At 48.7% G+C, this 19,829-nt stretch overlaps 1 protein-coding gene across 6 annotated transcripts in view; it reads right to left on the reverse strand.

Moving 5' to 3' along the window:
• The window catches only part of LOC144729454 (forkhead box protein P1-like), a 198,892-nt gene that overhangs the window by 153,357 nt on the left and 25,706 nt on the right, over positions 1–19,829 (reverse strand). The gene's annotated exons all lie outside the window — the stretch shown is intronic.

The raw sequence follows: 19,829 nt of genomic DNA on the forward strand, positions 1-19,829 counted from the left end.
TACTGCAGCGCCGGCTTTCCCCGGCCAGACCATCTCTTACTCCTCAACTCAAACCCTTAGCTTCCATTACCCTGTATATATCTAGAAAATGCAAAAGGCTTTTGAATGGGGGGTGCACAGGCTACGGCATGGATACTGTGCAGAGAAAAAATAGAATGTCATTGTAGCAACGTCAATGTCACGTTGTGGCTATAAAACACACTCATGAACGTGAAACATATGCCTTGCACAACACACACTGATGCTCAAAAGGAAGCACATGCCTGACCAACAGAAAACGCAACGAAACACAAAAACAAACGTGCCTTGTCAACACAAAACACGCCAGTGCACAACATGAAACACATTCCTTACCAACACCGCATTGACATGTGATCTCCCTGTGTAACCTGGGGGTGCGGGAGACCAGTGGGTCTGATTGAGGAGCCGCACGCGCCCATCCCTAAAAGTTTGAGAACCACTCATTCAAGAACGACTCCGCTGCGATTGTCCCACGTGACCTGCGTTACTAATTCGAGGCCAAAGTGTATAAGGTGCGCACGGCGAATTGTTTTCCAAGCAACATAATCAGAAAATTAAAAAAAATCAAGTGTCACGATCGTTTTCGGTGGATGGAACAACATTTTTGTTTTAAACAATCAAAATAAAAAAAAATGATAATAAACACAGCATAAACAGACACCCGAGTGTCCCTAAACATTATCTGTGAAAACTACTAAATGATCACTAAGCAAACCGTAAAATGTTTTTAAACGCACAGCACTCGTGAGAGACTGGCCAGGTGGCTCATGCGGTGGAGCGAGCGGCCGGCAATCAGAAAGATGAGAGTTCAACTCCTGGTCGGAGGGTTGACCCAGCCCGTCGTCCCTCTGGGGGTCACAATGCAATGAGTACCATAACAATGGATTGTCCTGCGGGTAGATTCACCGTCATAGAAATGTGTCATTTTCACCGCCGCCTCAGGGCGGAGGAAATGAGCAGAAAATCACTTCGACTTTGACCGGCGAGACCAGATTTGTTGTTGTTGACATCGTCGTCGTCGGCATTATTTTAATAACGATAATAAAAATAAGCCACTCGCGGTCAATGTATCTTAAATGTAGAAAAAAAAAAGTGTGATTCATTGCCCAAGGTGACAGATGCAATACTGTGCTCGGTAGAACTACAGGTGGCTTGCTGATGTAATATCTGGCATTGTGGGCGCTGTTACCGTAATAAACGGCGCTGTACTGGCCAACTGTCACAGTGCAGGAGGCGGGAGCTTTTCTCGTCATGGTGGTGGTGGTTGCCAGATGGCATTTGTCGTACCGAACTGGGTTTGCCCATTTCGGCCGTTCTAACGCAGTGCTCCATGCCAACGTTTTGCAATGCGAGAGCTGCCCGGATTTCCAACGCGTTTTCCGGTTCTGCCGCGCGTTGTTCGGCACGGCGTCCAAAGTTTCGCTCCACGTCCTGAAAGCTTCTATATGGACTAATTATTTAAAAGATTGTTTCTTAAACGAGTGGCCTTGGGCAGTGCTCGTCGCTACGAGGAAGTTTGACGGGCACATGGATAATGACGGAATGGCAGCCAAAATAACGGAAGATGTTCACCCAAAGAAGAGACGGAGCAACGATATCAGCTTGTGTGTTGGTGCACCGTGGATTATTACAATGATATCAGCTTGTGTGTTGGTGCACCGTGGATTATTGCACTGCAGGACCGTGGATCATTACAATGATATCAGCTTGTGTGTTGGTGCACCGTGGATTATTGCATTGCAGGATCGTGGAAAGACTTAATTCCAGAAGGTGCATTGACCATGGCTGATGATGATCCCCCACATTTAGCAAATAACGACCACTGCAAAAGTTGCCGTGGCTGTGCTGTACGGCTCTCCGATGTCGGGGTTGAGTCACGCGTTCTTCGGCACAATGTCCAATGTCCGACGTTCCGCTCCACGTTCTGGGAGCTTGTACGTACGTATGTGGAACTATTTTTCGTACCGTACGTAGTCGACCGTGCAAATCGTAATTGGAAGTTTTTACGGTCATGAGGTTACACTGTGTAGTAGTTTGAGATGTTATCATTTCTGTGCATTCTACGACAGACAGGCAGGTGGCTGTGAAATGCTGATGATTTTAAACAAACATGATACCAGACCATGTCTCCTATGTCGATGAATTGTCAGTCTGATTGAATTAGCTTGAAGACCTGCCACCATCAAATTACTGACGTCTCATATTCAGCAATGTCAGGGCAAGTGATGCTAGTGAGCAGCTATTAAGGCTGGTATGGAAAAGGGTCGCCAGCATTACACCCAGGGCATTTGTTTCCTGAGTAAATTCTAGAGTTGAAGTTTTCGTGACTGGTTATTTCAGTAAAGTCACATAGGTGAAAAAATAAAAAAATAAAAATAAATTAAATCAAATCAGTAAACCCACAACATCTACAATGTTACTCTCCAACACACGCCGATGTGCTGAACTAGTAACGAATTGGCACGTTCTGTTTACGTGACAAACCTTACTAATTGGCTATCGGTTGGTGGCAGGTTTAACGACGCATTTAAATATTTATGCGATCTAACCCAAAAACCTGTATTTGTGATATTGGTCGCGAAAGCGTGTTAAATAGGTACAGCACTCATTTTAAACCGAGTGAACCTTGGGGAGGCCCAGACCAAGTTCAGATATCACTCCGCCGACCGATTTTAGCCGTGGTCGGGAACCAAACCTGAGGTCACCGGGTTCATTGCGTACCGCGCTAACCACTGCGTGACTGCTGCCATAGATACAACTCTAGGTAGTTTGTAAATATATTTTCTCATGGCTTAGGATCTTTCAAATTGTCACGTTGAGTTTGAGTTTTACGTGACGGGGCTTCGAGTGGTAGATTTGTTTTAGAAAGGCGCCACTGGTGCATGTAAACAAAAATAAAAACTGACTTGACTTTACACGCACACGCACGCACACAAGTGATGATTTATTTTTATTAATGGTAAAATGGAAGAAAAGATTAATGTGAAAGCAGTCAGATGTGGTCTGTGTAAATCTTGCCAGGTAAAGTCGTTCAGGGTGGGGGCAGTGCACACAGACTTATTTTTAAACAACCGAGCGCAGTTTTAGGAACCGAACCCAGGTCGCCGGGTTCAAATCGCAGATCGCCAAGCACTGCACCACCACTCCCCTGCTCTATGCGATAGGGCGACAGCAAACGCACGGACGCCCACGTACGCAAGAGGTCGGTTAATTGTAGAATATGGTGTACGTTTGAGGACAAGATATCACGAAGAGCTGTTAAATTTGGCAACACTCTCTTTGTGCAACTGTGACTTCATTTAACTGTATAGCGTCGCAATGTGATGTAACTTTGGGGCGACTTAAAAAATGTAGTCCTCTCGTGTGCGACAATTCGTGACGCTGGGGGTCGTCGCGAGATTCAGGGTCACGGTTCGATCCCCGGTTGTGCCTTCGAGTGGCGGCAGCGGGTCCACGTGACCCTATTACTCTAAGCGTCGCCGTGTTTGCACGGCGACGTTTACATCACGATTTTATATTCGATGCACGTGGCATGAACTTAAGAATCGGTGTTAATTGTCACGGATTTTCTGTTCCCCACCCCTCCAAAGCTCATCGGCATGTTGTACCGGGCTCGCGTTTTGTTGCAATAAAAATAATTGGTGTTAATCGCACTCAATACATTAGAGGATAATGTTTTTCGTACACAAAGTGTGTACAAACGCTACCACTTTGAGTTCACTCATTTAAAATAGAGAAGTGGAATAAGACAATCGTTATGGTTAAAACATATGTTTTTTAAATCGCTTCCAATCCTTAAGTGCCTTTGCAGTAAACATGCGTATTCGGACAATTTCAACAGCCTCTGACCATGCGCCGCTGTGTTGTGGGCAGCGTTTGGTTTGTTTGTGGAACACAGACTTTACAATCGGACATAGGGCATTGTGAACTCGCTTCACGAGCCCTAAACATGCTTAATTGGTGTGTCCGAGTGAGATACAGGTTTCAATCTCGCCTGATGCAACAATGTCATCATGCCCTCCCAAGGGCAGGCGCCTCCCAGCCAAGAGCTGTTTCTGTGAACCAGCACACCTACAAAGCCATGAATAGACCCACTGAATGTATGCGCTTGCTTCTTAAAAACAACGTAAACTGCTGAGCTCCAAAATTATCAATCACCAACATCAGCAGCTGTTAATCCACTGCTGGATGAAGGCCTCCCTCCCCTCATGCCGAGTAGGTCACGAATTTTACTCAGCCATGTTCAACCGTGAGGAGGGTTGAAGGGTGGACAACACAGACCTTGTGTCCACCACGTAACCCCACAGATCACAGCAAGGCTTGCCCGTGCATGGCGGTCGCCCATCGGAGAGGGGTTCCCGAGAGCCGATGAGATTGTATTTCTGGGTCATTTTGGTCACTGGCCAGGACCGCACCAGAATTATAGACAGGACCCCGTTCTGCAATGAATTACGCCCGATTGGATGGCGCTGTGGCAGAGGCGCCGGTGCACGATAGGGGAAGCTGCAAGTTCAAATCCCAGATGGAGGTGGGGCAGGCGGGCGGGGGGGTATAATCCTCCTGGGGTCTGTAAAACGAGTAGGTATCCACAACTCTGGCTGTCGCCCGATGAAGCTGGTTGTAATTACCGGTGAAACGTCGTACTCGAATTGTAAATGTTGTGGGTTTTATTCTGCGACACACCGGTGTGCTGAATTCGTAACTAACTGGCACGTTGTGTTTACGTGAGAAACCTTACTAATTGGCTGTGTGGGGTGGTAGTGGCTTTAACGACACATTTATATTCACGCGATCTAACCCAACAGAAAAAACCCTCAATTATGGTCGCGAAAGCCCACTTGTTAAACAGGTACCACTTCGTGGGAAGCAACCGGTGGTCATCATACGGAGTTGGTCGCCTGCCAAAAGAATGTGGAATTGTCACTACTGGGATCAGAGCAGCAAAACAAACCCAACAATGAGGTACAAACCCAATGCTCGTTTGAAAACAGGGAACGTTTAACTTTGTATTTTTAATTTGCACCAGGAACGACGCTGCGGCGTAATGGGTAGCACACTGTGCTTGCGTGGCAGAGGTCACCTGGTGCCATCGTCAGGTGCCGCAGACGAAACCGATCACGTGGGTTCCTTCATCCCATCCTCTCCCCCGCCCGCCCGCCCGGCAGTATCAATGGGAACACCGCGGTTAGTCAATTGGTGTGGTGGAGTAAAACGTGGGAAACTCTCACCTCTTCTTAAATGTCCGGCCAGTGTGGGATAGTAGGGGGTACGCGCGCGCGGATCCCTGGAGGTACGTGGCAATGTCCAGCGGGTACGTGAGGTGATTTATAAATGTGTGAAATTTGATATCGTACATGAGAGGCATTGGTGAAAAATCATGTATGAATCTGCCAAGATAAAATAACTACGATTACATTTACATCCATAACATGGTAGCCTAGAACGATATAAAAAAAACCTTTCTAAACTCACTGATCGTAAGCAGTGCGGTTTCCCAAGAATAATCAGCAAGCGCGAACAAATGACATCACGCACGCCGAGCGTCCGCTGAAAACGTTTTATTCGTCCGCAGTTACCGGCCAGTTAGAATACCTCACAAAATGGACGATCGGTCAAGATACCGACGTTCATTCATTCGTTACTTTAATTTCTCAGAACCATGTCGGGTCAGCCAATGGGGCGGTACACTCGGTTTAAAACAAAATTCTACAAAACGTGGGTGGGGTGGGGGGGGGTCACAGCAAACCCCAAAAAAAGTTTCAGAACCACCGTGCAAGTCCCTACGAGCTCCCCGCTCAAGCGCGGGCGCTTCCGCCAGCGGTGGCGTTGGGGGCACGGCAATTGCAGCGCCCTCACCTCCGTCGTGCCGCCACGGTTCGACCGCACCGCGCCGCCTCCGTCAAACAAAAAACAACGGCAATGGAAGCCGAGCGGCGTGGCACTATCCGCGCCGTGCGACGGAAAGCGCCCGGGCCCCGACATCTGACTGTCATCAAAGCCGTCGGGGGCATTCCATCTCCAGGAAAGAAAATACCGTCCCCCCCCGTCCCCCCCCCGTTTTCCCGAGAGGGCCCTAAACCCCGCGTAATTACATTCAAACATCCCGTGGCTAAATATACTGGGGGGCTCGGGCAGCATTGCGAGCCGATTAAAAGCGTCAAAGGGCAATATAAAGCAATGCTCTTATAAATAGGACTGTGGACCCGAGCAGGTTAGATGAGGGCAGGAATGCACGTTGCCCGTATGATGTCAACGCCACGATTGAGAAGGGCTGCAGAATACAGTTAAGAATAAGCAAGTGTAATGCACAGAATGTGTAAGAGCTGGCGCGTGTTGTTTGTGTGTACGCGATTCGAACCGGTCATGAAAACCCGTCCTGGGCCTCCCCTAGGTCGACTCAGCCTTACATGACAAAGGCGGCCGGGAATGGTGTTGGCCACCCACCCCTTCATGCGCGGTTCCGGCCTTAAAAGGTGCTTGCTAACTGCACTTGCCTCAACGGTCTGTTAAGGCTCTATGGGGGATATTTGTCTTTGTACATGTGTACGTTGCATTCTTGGCCACGGATAAGATCAGTTGCAAATGATATCTGAACCAGTTTTCGGCCTCAGCGTGGTCGACTCAGCCTTAAATGAGCACCTGGTGCGGTGTGTAAATATCAACAATTGGGAAGACAAAGGCGGCCAGGCAAAGTTCTATACACAACACCCTATTGTGTGCCGTGCCGGTCTTCATAGATGCTCGCTTACAACGCGCGTCCCCATAGACTATGATGGCTACACAGGGGATCTTTGTCTCTGTACATACTGCATGCATGTCTGCAAGCATATGTGTTCAAGTTTTTGTGGGGAACAGTAGTGTCGCAGTTAGCGCTACGCTGCGCTACGAACCCGGCGACCAAAGTTCGATTCCCGCTCATGGCCAACACCGGTGGCGATTATTCGAACCGGTCTTGGGCCGCCCCTGGGTCGACTCAGCCTCAAATGAATACCTGGTGCGGTGTGTAAACACCACCAATGGGGAGACCAAGGCGGCCAGGCGTGGTGTTGGCCACCCACTGCCTCGTGTGCGTGCCGGCCTTCACAGGTGCTACACGCTAACAGCACTTGCCCCAACAGTCTGTTCAGGCTATACGGGGGATCTTTGTCTACAAGTTTACTTAAATATCACTTTGTGGTGCATGGTACATACCCGAAGGTAAGCCATGATATACCCACATGCACGCATGCACGCATTTATATTTAAATGCCTTATTTAGCCAGGTGAGAGCATTTGAGATTCCTTTTCGCTCTCAAGTGAGAACCGACTTGGTGGTGAACTGCCAGGCGTCAACTCCTGGACTCTTGAGGCCACAGCCACAGCAAACAGAATTAGTATTTATACTCGAGGAATCTGATGAGCTATGAGGATGCCACGGGGAGCGGTGGCGACAGACAGGTTCACACAGTCGGCGCTACGAACCCGGTCACCTGGCTCCGATTCCTGGACACAATCTTATCTTAGCTAGAATTATACGGCGCCTTTAACCATGGCGCTTTACAGCAATTATAAAAGTGTACGTGGGATGGTAATGATTTGAAGTGAAGAATTGCGTTATTGTAAGTGGTGGTGGTGGTTGTGGTGTAGTTGGCATCTGCCGGTCATTTCAAGTCAGTCAACCCATGGCACCTGGGTCTGTCCCATGGCCTCCTGTCAGCGAGCCTTCTACACTTCACGTGGCCTCAAAGTGCAGCAGCATCACCAGATATAATGCATAAGCGTGTGTGTACATGTGTGGACGTACGTACGTGCACGAGTGCGTGTGTACGTACGCGTGTACGTGCATACATGCGCGCGTACATGCGTGTGCGTGTGCGCGCACGTGGGCGCGTGCGTGCGTGCGTGCGAGCACGCGCGTGTGTGTGTTTCGTGTGCCCTCATTTCCCCCGCGATCCCCTCGAACCCCCACAGCCCCCGCAGCCTCCCCCAGGGAAGGAATTTGAACTTGTCTCCATGTGCCGCCTACCCAGTGCCGGGGGGGGTGGGGGGCCGTGTCAGCCCACACCTGTTTTCCAAGCAACCGAACACTGTTGACGTAAACATTCGTGGAAACATCTCGCGCGCACCCATTCCGCCTGTAAACCCGCGCAACTCAAAACAAGGGTGCTCCGACTATGCAAAATGCCGCCTGTCACGTTCCTCGTGTGTTTTTTAAATTATTTTCTAACCGGCCTCTGCACCCCCCCCCCCCTGAAAAAAAGAGCCCCCCACCCACCCACCCACTCCTTACCCACCCCACCAACCCCCCTCACCTCTCTCCGGCCGCTTCGTGCGGACGACGATTCCTCTCCCATCGTCTCCTGGGACGGCTGCGGCTGGTGTCCGTGCGACACTCGGCTGCTGCTGCTGCGCGCACGCCGAGCCAAGCGCACAGGCACACGGTCGCGCGTGCACGGCCTGGGTGTGTGCCAGTTGTATTTTTACATTTAACCGGAGGGGATGGGCGGCTGTGGGTGCTTTTGTGTGTGTTTGTGAGGTGGCGGGGGGCGCCGTGTGAAATATATAAACTCGCCCGAAAGGGCCGCACGTTTGGCCCGCAGCAAACCCCAAACACGCCGCGGCTGATGTAGAGGCTGAGCAACAGCTACGATTTCACATTCAAGGCGGTGGTTAAGCCAGACCACCGCGTCCGGAGCGGCGAGGTGTGTCCATCGCTGCAATGTCTCCTTCGTATTTGTGGATCGGGCATTGCGTCGTCGTACGTTGCACGGTCTGTTCTGGATTCCCAGGGTGGCACACTGCCACTTGGAAAGCTTTTAGCGCCGTTGGCTACGTACGGTGCAAAGGAACCTCAACGTACGCACACGCACACACATAAGGTGCGCACAGAATTGCCGACACCTCAAAAGGTCCAAACAAACCGGGACGTGCCACGGGAAAAATAATATCTCACAATATCAAAAGAAGTTAATGCATTTTATTATTTTATTATTACGCAACTGTAAAAAAACATTTTACTGGTGTTTTACCATCCCGGAAAGATTTTCAGAATTTTTAGGACCGCGACCACAAAAATATGATACGGGGGGGGGGGGGGTGGAAACGAGGACAGGTGGCAACCCCACGCTGCCCACAGTGGAGCCTCTGGGCTGCAGTCAAGTGGCCCTCCCCCTTCCCTCCCTTCTAGCGACAGACATTTGGGGCTGCACTGGTACCACACTGGTCGTCACGCAGCGTGGAGGAGGAGGCATTTGTGGCTACATTTGTACCGCACTGGTCACCACACAGGGTGGAGGAGGAGGCATTTGGGGCTCATTGGTACCGCACTGGTCATCACACAGGGTGGAGGAGGCCCCCTCACTTTATCTGACAAGCCTCAACGCATCCCTGCTTGCTGGGCGAACCGAAACCTTAACGCACGACTCGTACGAGGAAAGGTTTCGGTCACCTCGACCGGGTATCGAACCCGGTCTAAGCATGAACTGAAGTTGCGAGCGCGGCACGGCTCCTCCGGGGTGGGGGGGGGGTTGGGGGGGTTGGGGGGGACGTGGCAACACGGATAAATATTGAGAACCGCTCGCCTCTTTCATTCTCCCCTGCGCCGCTGAACCCAACGCACCTGCAAAAACATGCCGTGTCCCCGAGACAGCCGCCCCCCACTGCACCCCCCCCCCCCGCAACCGCCATCTCTCCTCCATCTTCTTCTCCCTTCGCATTCCCCCAAACATATTTTTTCTGGGGGGGCGATTGTTTTTCCTTCTTCTCCTCCTCCTCCTCTAACCTGCTCTCTCCCCGCCCGTCGTGCCCCGCGCGCCCCAACAGGTTATCCCCCGCACACGCAAGGAAAGGGGGCAGCAACGGTGGGCGAGGGCGCCGTTACGGGCCAAGTAACGCCGTCATCGTCCGTCGTCGTCGTCGTGGTCTGTCGTTGGCGACGAGGAGCCTCGTGATGCCGAAGACCCCCGTGCCTCTCCTCGCAGGCCTCTCAATTTCCACGTGCGTGGTTTCTTAAGCGTTATACTTTGTAGGTAAACGCTCCCGTCACTGCACGTTTGAAGATTGTATGGACTAACGCACCGCAATTTGATTCACATACACAAGCAGCAACATGCTGCAACATGGATTGCCATTCATAAGAGGTTTTTTGGGTTGTCATTATTTTATTTATGCGCATTAGGGATGAGTTTCGGATAAAAACAAATATTTCACACTAGAGTGGATCTTTTGTGGGTTGCTTTCACTTGGTCACGATGCCACGTGACACTACCCTTGGCGGGAAAAGCACGGAAGCGACGTTAACGTGCGACCTCATTGAGGATCAATGCGAAACGTTCGTCTCAGACCATCTGAAATTCCGTGCCCGGCTCCGATTTCCAAGCTCCGAAATCTAGATCCGAGTTTTTTTGGATGAATCTGAAAATCCAGAACACATTCCTGGTACTCATGGATGTCGGTAAATGTATTTTGATTGACTAGAAATACCGTCTAAAGCAATCAGACTGAGCAATGGCCAAGGTAGTGTTTATACACAGACCTAGACTGAGATGCAGACGCTAAAGTATACGTATAAATGTTACTCGTCACACAAATCACCCTCGTGGAGATTCCATCAGTTGTCACGGTTCTGGGTCGCTTTTCCTTTCAAGATTCGAGGCAATTTTTTTCTCGTTTATCCCATTCCGAACTCTCTTTCTGTCGTCTAGTTTGCACAGTTGTGTTGACTGCATCAAGCTGCAAATACAGCGTATAGTTTGCGCACGATCCGTATGTAAACCCTGAATATGATCATTAATTGTCACACGAACACTTTGATTCGTGTATCCGTGAACCATGAGAAGTAATGTTAATCGATGAATCCACGCATTGTTACACACAATGACCCTTGACCCTGAAAAGATTACACCGGCAGGGCCCACTAATGGGGCACATGTACTTTATAGCCCTTTTGGGCATCTGTGGAAAAGAGATTTACAGCTCATCGGATTCCTCCAGTGAAAATAAATGTCCCGATTCTGAAAATAAATATTCTGATTTTGTCAATCCACTGCTGGATGAGGGCCTTCCCTCCCCACGCCGTGCAGGTCGTGCGAGTTATTTCGCTGCACTTCATCATGCTAATTAAATGTTTCTTAACACGAACAACATATAACCGCATATTGGTCCGATTAAATTTAAATAGATAATATTTTATCTTCCGTTACTCAGAAGAGCTCCACCAAATCTCAGATTTATTTTCGCCTCCGTTCGATCCACCCACGCCTGGCTCCAGGTCAACATTTCATCGTCAAAAACGATCTATCCAATAAGCTGGCTGAAGGCCTCCGCAAGTCTTCATTACCCTTCAATCTCACCGTGCAGCTCCCTGTGCAACCTGCTAACTTCTTAGCTCCATCTCCGTATTGTTGTGCACATCCTTTCGGGGGCGATTTTCCCTACTTTGGCTGCCACTCCGTTATCAGTCTTCATCCAACGGGCCCAACATCCCTTTCCAGAGACGTGTCCTGCCCAAGCCCACTGACTTTTCTTACCTGATGTCAACTACCTCGCCTGGTATGCAGGAGGTCGTGCGTACGATCCCGACCCTGATGCCTGTGTATATGGGGTATGCATTTTCTCACCGTGGTCGCGTGGATTTTTCTCTGCGTTTAGAGTATTTGGCTGCTATAAATTGCCACGTGATGATAATCCACTTTGTTGAGCTATCATTTGTGGCCAGGTCACTTCTGAAAAAGAGCTACATAGCTCAGTGGGCCTTACCTGGTCAAATAAAAAATAGTAAAAAAAAAAGCACATGACTAATTATTATTAATGTGTTTCTCTTCCTGTCTCTCACTGTAATTCCCAGCATGCATCTCTCCACACTTCTTGGAGCAAAATTATTGTATAAAATGAGGCAAGTGACAGGAATGCTTTCGCTTGTTGTCCTCCCCCCGCACCTCCGATTAGCACGGTTAGCTACGTACGGTTGCGAAAGAAGTTCAACATTTATTGTGAAATTCGAAAAGAAAGATAGCAATATTGAACACCATGTGTATGCAAGAGTATATTGATTAAGTTACTAGTTTGCGTGTGACAATTGTACATAAACACGATGCAATAGGGGTGCGATGATACACACGTTTGGCAATTTAATGAATCGTTGCAGTTCACAGTCACGAATCAACTTAAATTTTAAAAATTCACGCTTGCAGTGAATGATAGCGCCTCTAGTGGCTGCTAGTGTCACATCGATCCATGACGTGCACAACGTATACCAATGGAAAAACCAATGTCATTCGAACACGTGCAATTCGATGCACGTATTGTGAATGTAGAAAATTGTTATTAATGAATCCATCGAGACGTTATCACCCACGACTGAATACACTACATTAGACCGTCTGCATCAACACACGCACTTTTAAATCTAAATTGAAAACTCCCTGCATCGCGTGCTTTCAGATGCGCTCCATTCCTTTTGACATTGGGAAGCCATTGGACCTATGCACTTTTCAATCATCTAGATTGAAAACTCATTTCTTTAGAAGTGCTTTTGTGTTGAGTTTGTTGTCCTTCCCCCGCACCTCCGATTGGCACGGTTGGCTACGTACGGTGCGTAAGAAGTTCAACATACATACACATAAACATGCACGGGTTGTTACAATAAACCATTGCATGAAAAAACCCCATAAATGTGGCGCCAATTTACCCAATGAAGTGCCGTGTACTATGAGAAGGAGAACGTGTTTACAACGAGCGGCTCCATTGAGGTCCATCGGGCAAGGCTTTGTGTTTCTATAATTGTCACGTTGCAATCCTGCGGGTCAGGAGCGAACGCCTAACGCCGCTGACGAAAAACAAACGAAATCCCCGCAAAAAACAAACCACGTTAGATCTGCAATTCCGCGAGACAGTCCGACGGATTAGAAACGCGCCGTAATTTTAGTAATTAAAGGTAACGAACTTAAGGGGCAGACGATACAATGGACAAGCCATTGTACATCGGCGCATCTGTTGAAGCTAAATGAAAATGAACGAAGAAAGCAGGGTGGGTGGCTGGGGGAAACGCAGAAAGAAGGGGGGAGCCGGGGGGGGGAAGTTGATCAAAAGATTTTCCTCCGTTCTCTCTTTTTGTCTCCGAAAAAGCGCGGCGCACAGGGACAGACTTCCCTCCGCCCTCTAAAACGAGATTTATTTTAAATGGGAGCTGGCGGGGAGAGTTCAGAGGTCACAGAATGGTGGCAGCTGTGAAAACAGCCGGGGATGGGGTAATCTGCGGTAATCTAACGCCCAGCCTGTCCCGAGACTCCCGACTCTGTCCGTATGCCGTCAAACAACCTCCCTCAACCTCGCCGGGCTCCCAACCAAACTCTCCACCCCCCCTGGCCTGCCACCCCTCCTCCCTTCCCCTGCTCACCCTCCAACTCTTCTCCTTCTCTCCCCACAACAGCAACCTCTCCGCCATCACCAAACACCCCCAACCGTACCCCACACAGCCCCACACCACGGCACGTATCCCGTAGACATAACAATGTCCCACGACTCAAATTTTTGTTCGTCCTCCCCTCACCCACCACTGGCGCTCACGGGTTTAATTTGATACCGATAAATTGTGAAGTTGCCCCTTGTTTAAATTTCACAAGTAGGGAGCTGGAACTATTCGTGTAATTTAAGTACATCGCCGCACAATACTTTGGGTGTTTGTATTTTTACCAAAAAAATAACGGTTAAAATAAGCATCCTGATTAAAACCATGAGATGTGTGCTTCATTTACACGAAATATAATAATGGCATTTAAAGATACTGTCTCTCTTTATGGTACGGTAATGTACTAGCATGTACACTTATGATTTTGTTTTGCTCATATAATTATGTTTAGAACTGGTCAGCATTTGCCGTTAAAACTCCTTGGTTAATGTTGTAATTTTACGGTCGGATAACTTTGGTGAAATGTTGAATTTTAAAAGAACGGATGCATTTGTCTAATGCCTGTTTTGACTGTGCGTCAGTTTTGTTCAAATAAAGCTTTGAGCATGTAATCCCCCGTCATCTTAAAAATTATCATACATCTTTAGTCACGTAGTAAAGCACTTTGCAGTTTTTCATTATAAAACGTCTTTAAAAGTGAAGCCATGCTGTAGTTCACTACGGAAAAATAATGAGCCACAATTACGACGACTTGATATTGCACACTAATGACCAATTCACTTTACCGGTATAAAACGTTTCTTTTCATCTCCAGTGACCAAAAGCAATGTATCGCCTCAATAACAACGTCGCCACTGATACATCAGCGTTTATAATCCAAGAAGAGCACCTATTTACCTACAGCAAAAGCCATAAAAGTTACGCACCGTATATCAAGAATCATACTCAGAGAAGTGTCCTGCCCAATATGTTCGAACAATTCCACATGCAACGTTTTTACAAGCGGTAGGAAACCGGCATACCCCTATAAATCCAACACATACGAAGGTAAAATCTGGATGAAGGGCTCCCCCAGGCCCTGTCCCTGGTGGGGTGGGAAGGGGCGGGGGGGGGGTGCTTGACCATACTTCATCGCGCCGCTCAGTGCGGGTCGGTGAAGGGGGTAGCAGCCAGGCCCACGAACGGTTCAGATGTCACCCGTCATTGATGCAAGCGCTGGCCGTGAATCGAACTGGGATCTTGTGCGGGTTCGTAACGCAGCGCGCTAACCACTCTGGGCCACCGATCCACACGTGGCTGTAACCTCTCCAGTAATCCACACAGATAGCGCTCAAATAAAGCTCAGAGGTAAGATCGCAACTATAACTCTTGACCGACAACACCTTGCTGAGTTAGATTTACACTTTAAAGAAACCCGGCCCTAAAGCATGGCATCCGGTATATATACGTGTACAGTATTGTATATTACTCCAGAAAATGTTCTGGCGGAAAATTTACTTCAATATTTTTCAAGCGTCTCATTTGATTAAAATCAACATTATGCAACTGGATAAAGTTTATTTATTGGCATTGCTTCTCATCCGTACGCCAACTGAATTTTCCAGGCAGACATTTCATGGAAATTTGATAGCATAAAAATCCATTGACTTTAAAAAATAAAATACTGAACATCTACAGTTCTATTTTAAAAATAAAGAAAAATTAAAAAAATATAGTTCTAGACCTTTGCGTAAAATAACACCAACAAATTGAAATGTACTCAAGCCATATATAAAACATGCAAATATGCATAATTATTTAATTGTTAAATTAGCTTTTAAATAGACAATTTTAACATCTAAAATATTTATAAAAATTACTGTATTCTAATAATGATTTTTAATTAATGTAATAATAAAGGTGCAGCCCTGAAATTGTTTTGCTCACACCACTGCTTCAGGAAAGGCCTTCACACGAGCTCTTCTAGATGATACTTGGCCTACTCTTCTACACCAGCCAGTTGTCTCGGAATTGTAGAATTAACACGCACACGTTCTGCCGACTGACTGGTGGTGCATACATCTGTACGAGAAGTTAAATGATTGTAGAAACGTGACCAATGCTTCCAACTGCTGCACCAGCAGATCAAATTAAACCGGCGGCCCTATCGATTGACAAGTCCAGTGTGCTTACGATTAACACCACAGCCACATTTCTAAGTAATGTAATACAGAACTGTAACTTAACTTTGCAAAATATTGCAATTTTCCCTCATTTAGCACCATTATGAATTCGTTGTTTTCAACTTCTCTCTCTATCCAGCTTGCTCCTGCATTTTCCTTTCGTCAATTTCCGAGCTCTCCCCCGCAAAACATGTTTATCTCAATGCCCCCCCCCTTGCCTCGTCAAATCAGCTTCCATCTACTGACATTCAATAACGCGCAGACGAAAGGACGCGGCGGCAATGCGACCGTATATAGCTAACAAAAATATTCCTAATCAAGGAGGTCATTGAATAAACATGCGAAGGACATTGATCGCCAGCGACAGCTACCACTTGCAGGTCAGTTAAGGTCATCCGAGGTCAAATGAGGTTTAAAGAGGCTCTCTCCTCTTGCGCTGCTGCTGCTGCTGCCAAGTGTTACGCATCGCCTGTGAAACCCTCACACAGGGGCACACAGCATTGTGCAACACTCTCTCTCTCCTGCATAGCCTACGCAGACACTATTGTTCGTACAAACGGCATTCATAACCATCAGCCATGATCAATCCCCTCCTGGATAATGGATTACCCAAGTCGTCGCTATCCCTCGCGGCTCCGCGATGCCACAATCCACCCCGAGCACTGGCACACACAAGCATTTCGACACCGGATGCCACGGTGGCGAGATAATAACTACCTCGCCTGGTATACGGCAGGTCGTGGGTGTTCGATCCCTACCCTAACGCCTGCTGCTGTATATTTGAAGTTTGCGTGTCTCTCCCCATGGCCACGTGAATCTTTCTCCGGGTCCTCCGGTTTTTCCCTCCACATTTAGAATCGACGTGCGTTTAGAGTATTTAGCTGCTATACATTTCCACGTGATGAGCCACTTCGGTATGGTATCATTTGTGAGCAAGTTGCTTCTTAAAAAGAGCTATATAGCTCAGTGGGCCTTACCTGGTAAAAATTAAAAATTAAAATCTTAAATCGTTTGATTTAATTGCTCAATCTCTTCGGTTGGCTGCCGCTCTGTCACTATTCTTCACCATCGGACACACAAGAAGACAACTGTGGGCCTCGATGCTACAGAAATTGTGTGCATTTGATTAAAGTTGGTTTAAAATAGTGCGCCAGGGAGGGGGAAGGCTACTTCATTTAATGCATGAACGGAAAAACAAATTCACAAAGCTCTGCAAATGATTCTAAATTGCTGCTCGGAAATTAAATCTATCTTAGAATAAAGCGTGAAAATTGCACAGAGCCACGCATAATCCTGCAACTATTAATCACTGTGCAAATGAAGTTGGCTGCTCTCACCGCAGGCAAGTTGGGCATGTTTTTGAAGGCTTCTGGGGAAACTGGAAAGGTGACTAATCTCATTTGAATTTTGAAATTTTTTAAAGTCCTGGTATTTTCAGTTCAATTCACTACCGCAACGGTGCGAACATTAAACCACTCACTGTCCATTTTAATTTTGCTCAACCGATTTGGAGAATCAGAATCCCACTCTGGCGGTATTTCACCCAAATCCGTCAACCAAGGGTTTACGTGAAGCAACCGGCCGGCCGGAACAATGTAATGCTTTTGTTCAAATGAAAAATGTGTGGGAGCCCAGGTTCAGTTGTTCTGTAAACACAGCATTGTGGCGGTGAAACTCTACCCTGGCTGGATATATCGTACTCGGGCGCTCGACAGAGAATAGCTGGGATAGCAAGCGGAATGAAGAAGGGGGGGGGAGGGTGGCCCTCCTCAAAATATCTGTCATGCTTTCGCACAGACTGGCAGGTGGAAACATCGGGTTACCACTTCCCCCCTCGCGTGCTGTACGAGTGTGCGTATGCCGCGCACGTGTACCGCGCGTGTGTGTGTGCCGCGTGGACACGCAACTCACATTCTTAGGTTTTTTCGGTAAAGTCACGTAGGTAAAAAAACGTCGTGATTTTTATTTTATTTTTATTAATTTTTATTTTTTACCTACGTGACTTTACCGAAAAAACCTAAGAATATGAATCCTTGCAGTCACGAAAGCTTCAAATCTAGAATTAACACGCAACTCGTTCGTGTGGGGAGCGGTGGCGTGGTAGTTAGCGCACCGCGATTACCAAACCCGGTGAGACCACGTGAATGCGATTCCTCCTCGTAGCCGACATCGGTGAACACGTCTCTGAACGGTTCCCCGAGCCTCCTCCAGGTGAACTCAGCCTTAATAGAGTACCAGGTGCGGTGTGTAAACATCATCGCTGGGGAGACAAAGGTGGCCAGGCGTGGTGCTAGACACACAACAGAACATGGATTACACCACCCACTTTACTTGCTGCTCGCTAACAGCACTTGCCCCAACAAACTGTTAAAGGCTACACGGGGGATTCTTTGTCTTTATGTTTGTGCAAAAACGTCGCCACTGGGGAGACAAAGGCGGCCGGGGGCGTGGTTGTCACCCCCCCCCCCCACCCGTGTGCCGTACCGGCCTTCATAGGTGCTACTCCGCTGACAGCCCTTGCCCCAACAGTCTGCTACAGGCTATACGGGGCACCTTTATCTTGTTTTGTTTGTCCCGAGTGCGGCTCAGCACGCGCTTTTTTGCAGCACGCGCTGAGGACGCTCGGAGTCTGCAGGATGACAGGGGGTGATGGGTGGACGTGGTAGTGGTGCTGATGGTGGTGCTGGTGTCGGGGCGTGTGGCGCGCGCGCGTGTGTGTGTTAGGGGTGGGCAAAATCCGTGCCCCGGCAGCTACCAATCTCTCCTGCACCCCCCCCCCGCCCGACACGACTCCGACTACCACTGCTGGCACCACGCGCTGCTTCCGAAGCGAAGGGCTTGCCAGCTCAACCACCATTCATCCGGAACCCAGCCAAGCCGGCACGCCTCTCAGAGGCGGCTGCCAGCCGGCTCTTTATCGCGCGTGGGATGAGAGCCAACGAGAGGAGGGTGGGGGTGGGGAAGAGACAGACGAGGTTAGCAGGGGGAAGTAGGAGCAGCAGTAATAGCAGTCGTACCGTATTCTTCAGATTATAAGCCCCCCTTCCCTCGGGGGTGGGCTGCGTCTTATAATCCGGTTTGTGTGGACGAGAGCAAGATTCGTGTGAAGTTAGTAACTGCCGGAGCCGCAACTTTGTGCTGCGTCTTAGTTCTAATCTGGACAGCGTGGTAATAGCGAGTGGGCGGTCGAGCGATGAGTGGGGGGAGCTGCGTGGGGAGTTGGGGGGTAGGGGGAGAGCTCAGGTAAGGGAGTGCCAACCAGTAGCGGGAGGCCTGTGGCAGAAGCAGAGGAGGCGATGGACATCAGGAGGGGAGGGGAGGGAGGGAGGGACGTGGGGGGGTGGGATGTTGGTTTCAGGTGTTCCTATCCTCCCCTCTCATGGCCACACCTGCCCACCGACACACACACAGACACATGTCCACCGACACACACACAGACACATGTCCACCGACACACACACACCTGCCCACCGACACACACACCTCTCCACCACCGACACACACACACACACGCCCACCGACACACACACACCTCTCCACCGACACACACACACACATACACCTGTCCACCGACACACACACACACACACCTCTCCACCGACACACACACACACCTGCCCACCGACACACACACACCTGCCCACCGACACACACACACCTGTCCACCGACACACACACACACACACACCTGTCCACCGACACACACACACACCTGTCCACCGACACACACACACACCTGTCCACCGACACACACACACACACCTGTCCACCGACACACACACACACACCTGTCCACCGACACACACACACACACACACCTGTGCACCCACACACACAGACCTGTGCACCGACACACACACCTGCGCACCGACACACACACACCTGCCCACCGACACACACACACCTGTCCACCGACACACACACCTGCCAGAGCGAGCCCTACCGCTAAGCGTGAACCTGGCTCGACCCTTACCTGCCCCTCTTTGAAAGTGTCGAGTTGGATTTTCGTTTATTTTTTGTTCGTATGGTTTATTCCTGCATGCTTTATAGTATACCTGAATTGTCTATTGTGTTGATACAGTAATGAGGCAGTATTAAGGTGTTATTCGACTTATTTGGTGTATTTTTTTCATCTCAATTCGTTCCCAACTTAAGCTTTCACTTTAATGTTTCAATTTTAAATATATGTATCTGTATTCATCACTCCATATCGTTTAATTCTAGATTTGAAGCTTTCGTGACTGCAAGGATTCACTCTT

The sequence above is a fragment of the Lampetra planeri genome, chromosome 32 (genome assembly GCF_965212315.1).
Source record: "Lampetra planeri chromosome 32, kcLamPlan1.2.h2, whole genome shotgun sequence".
In the NCBI taxonomy this organism is placed as follows: Eukaryota; Metazoa; Chordata; class Hyperoartia; order Petromyzontiformes; family Petromyzontidae; genus Lampetra; species Lampetra planeri.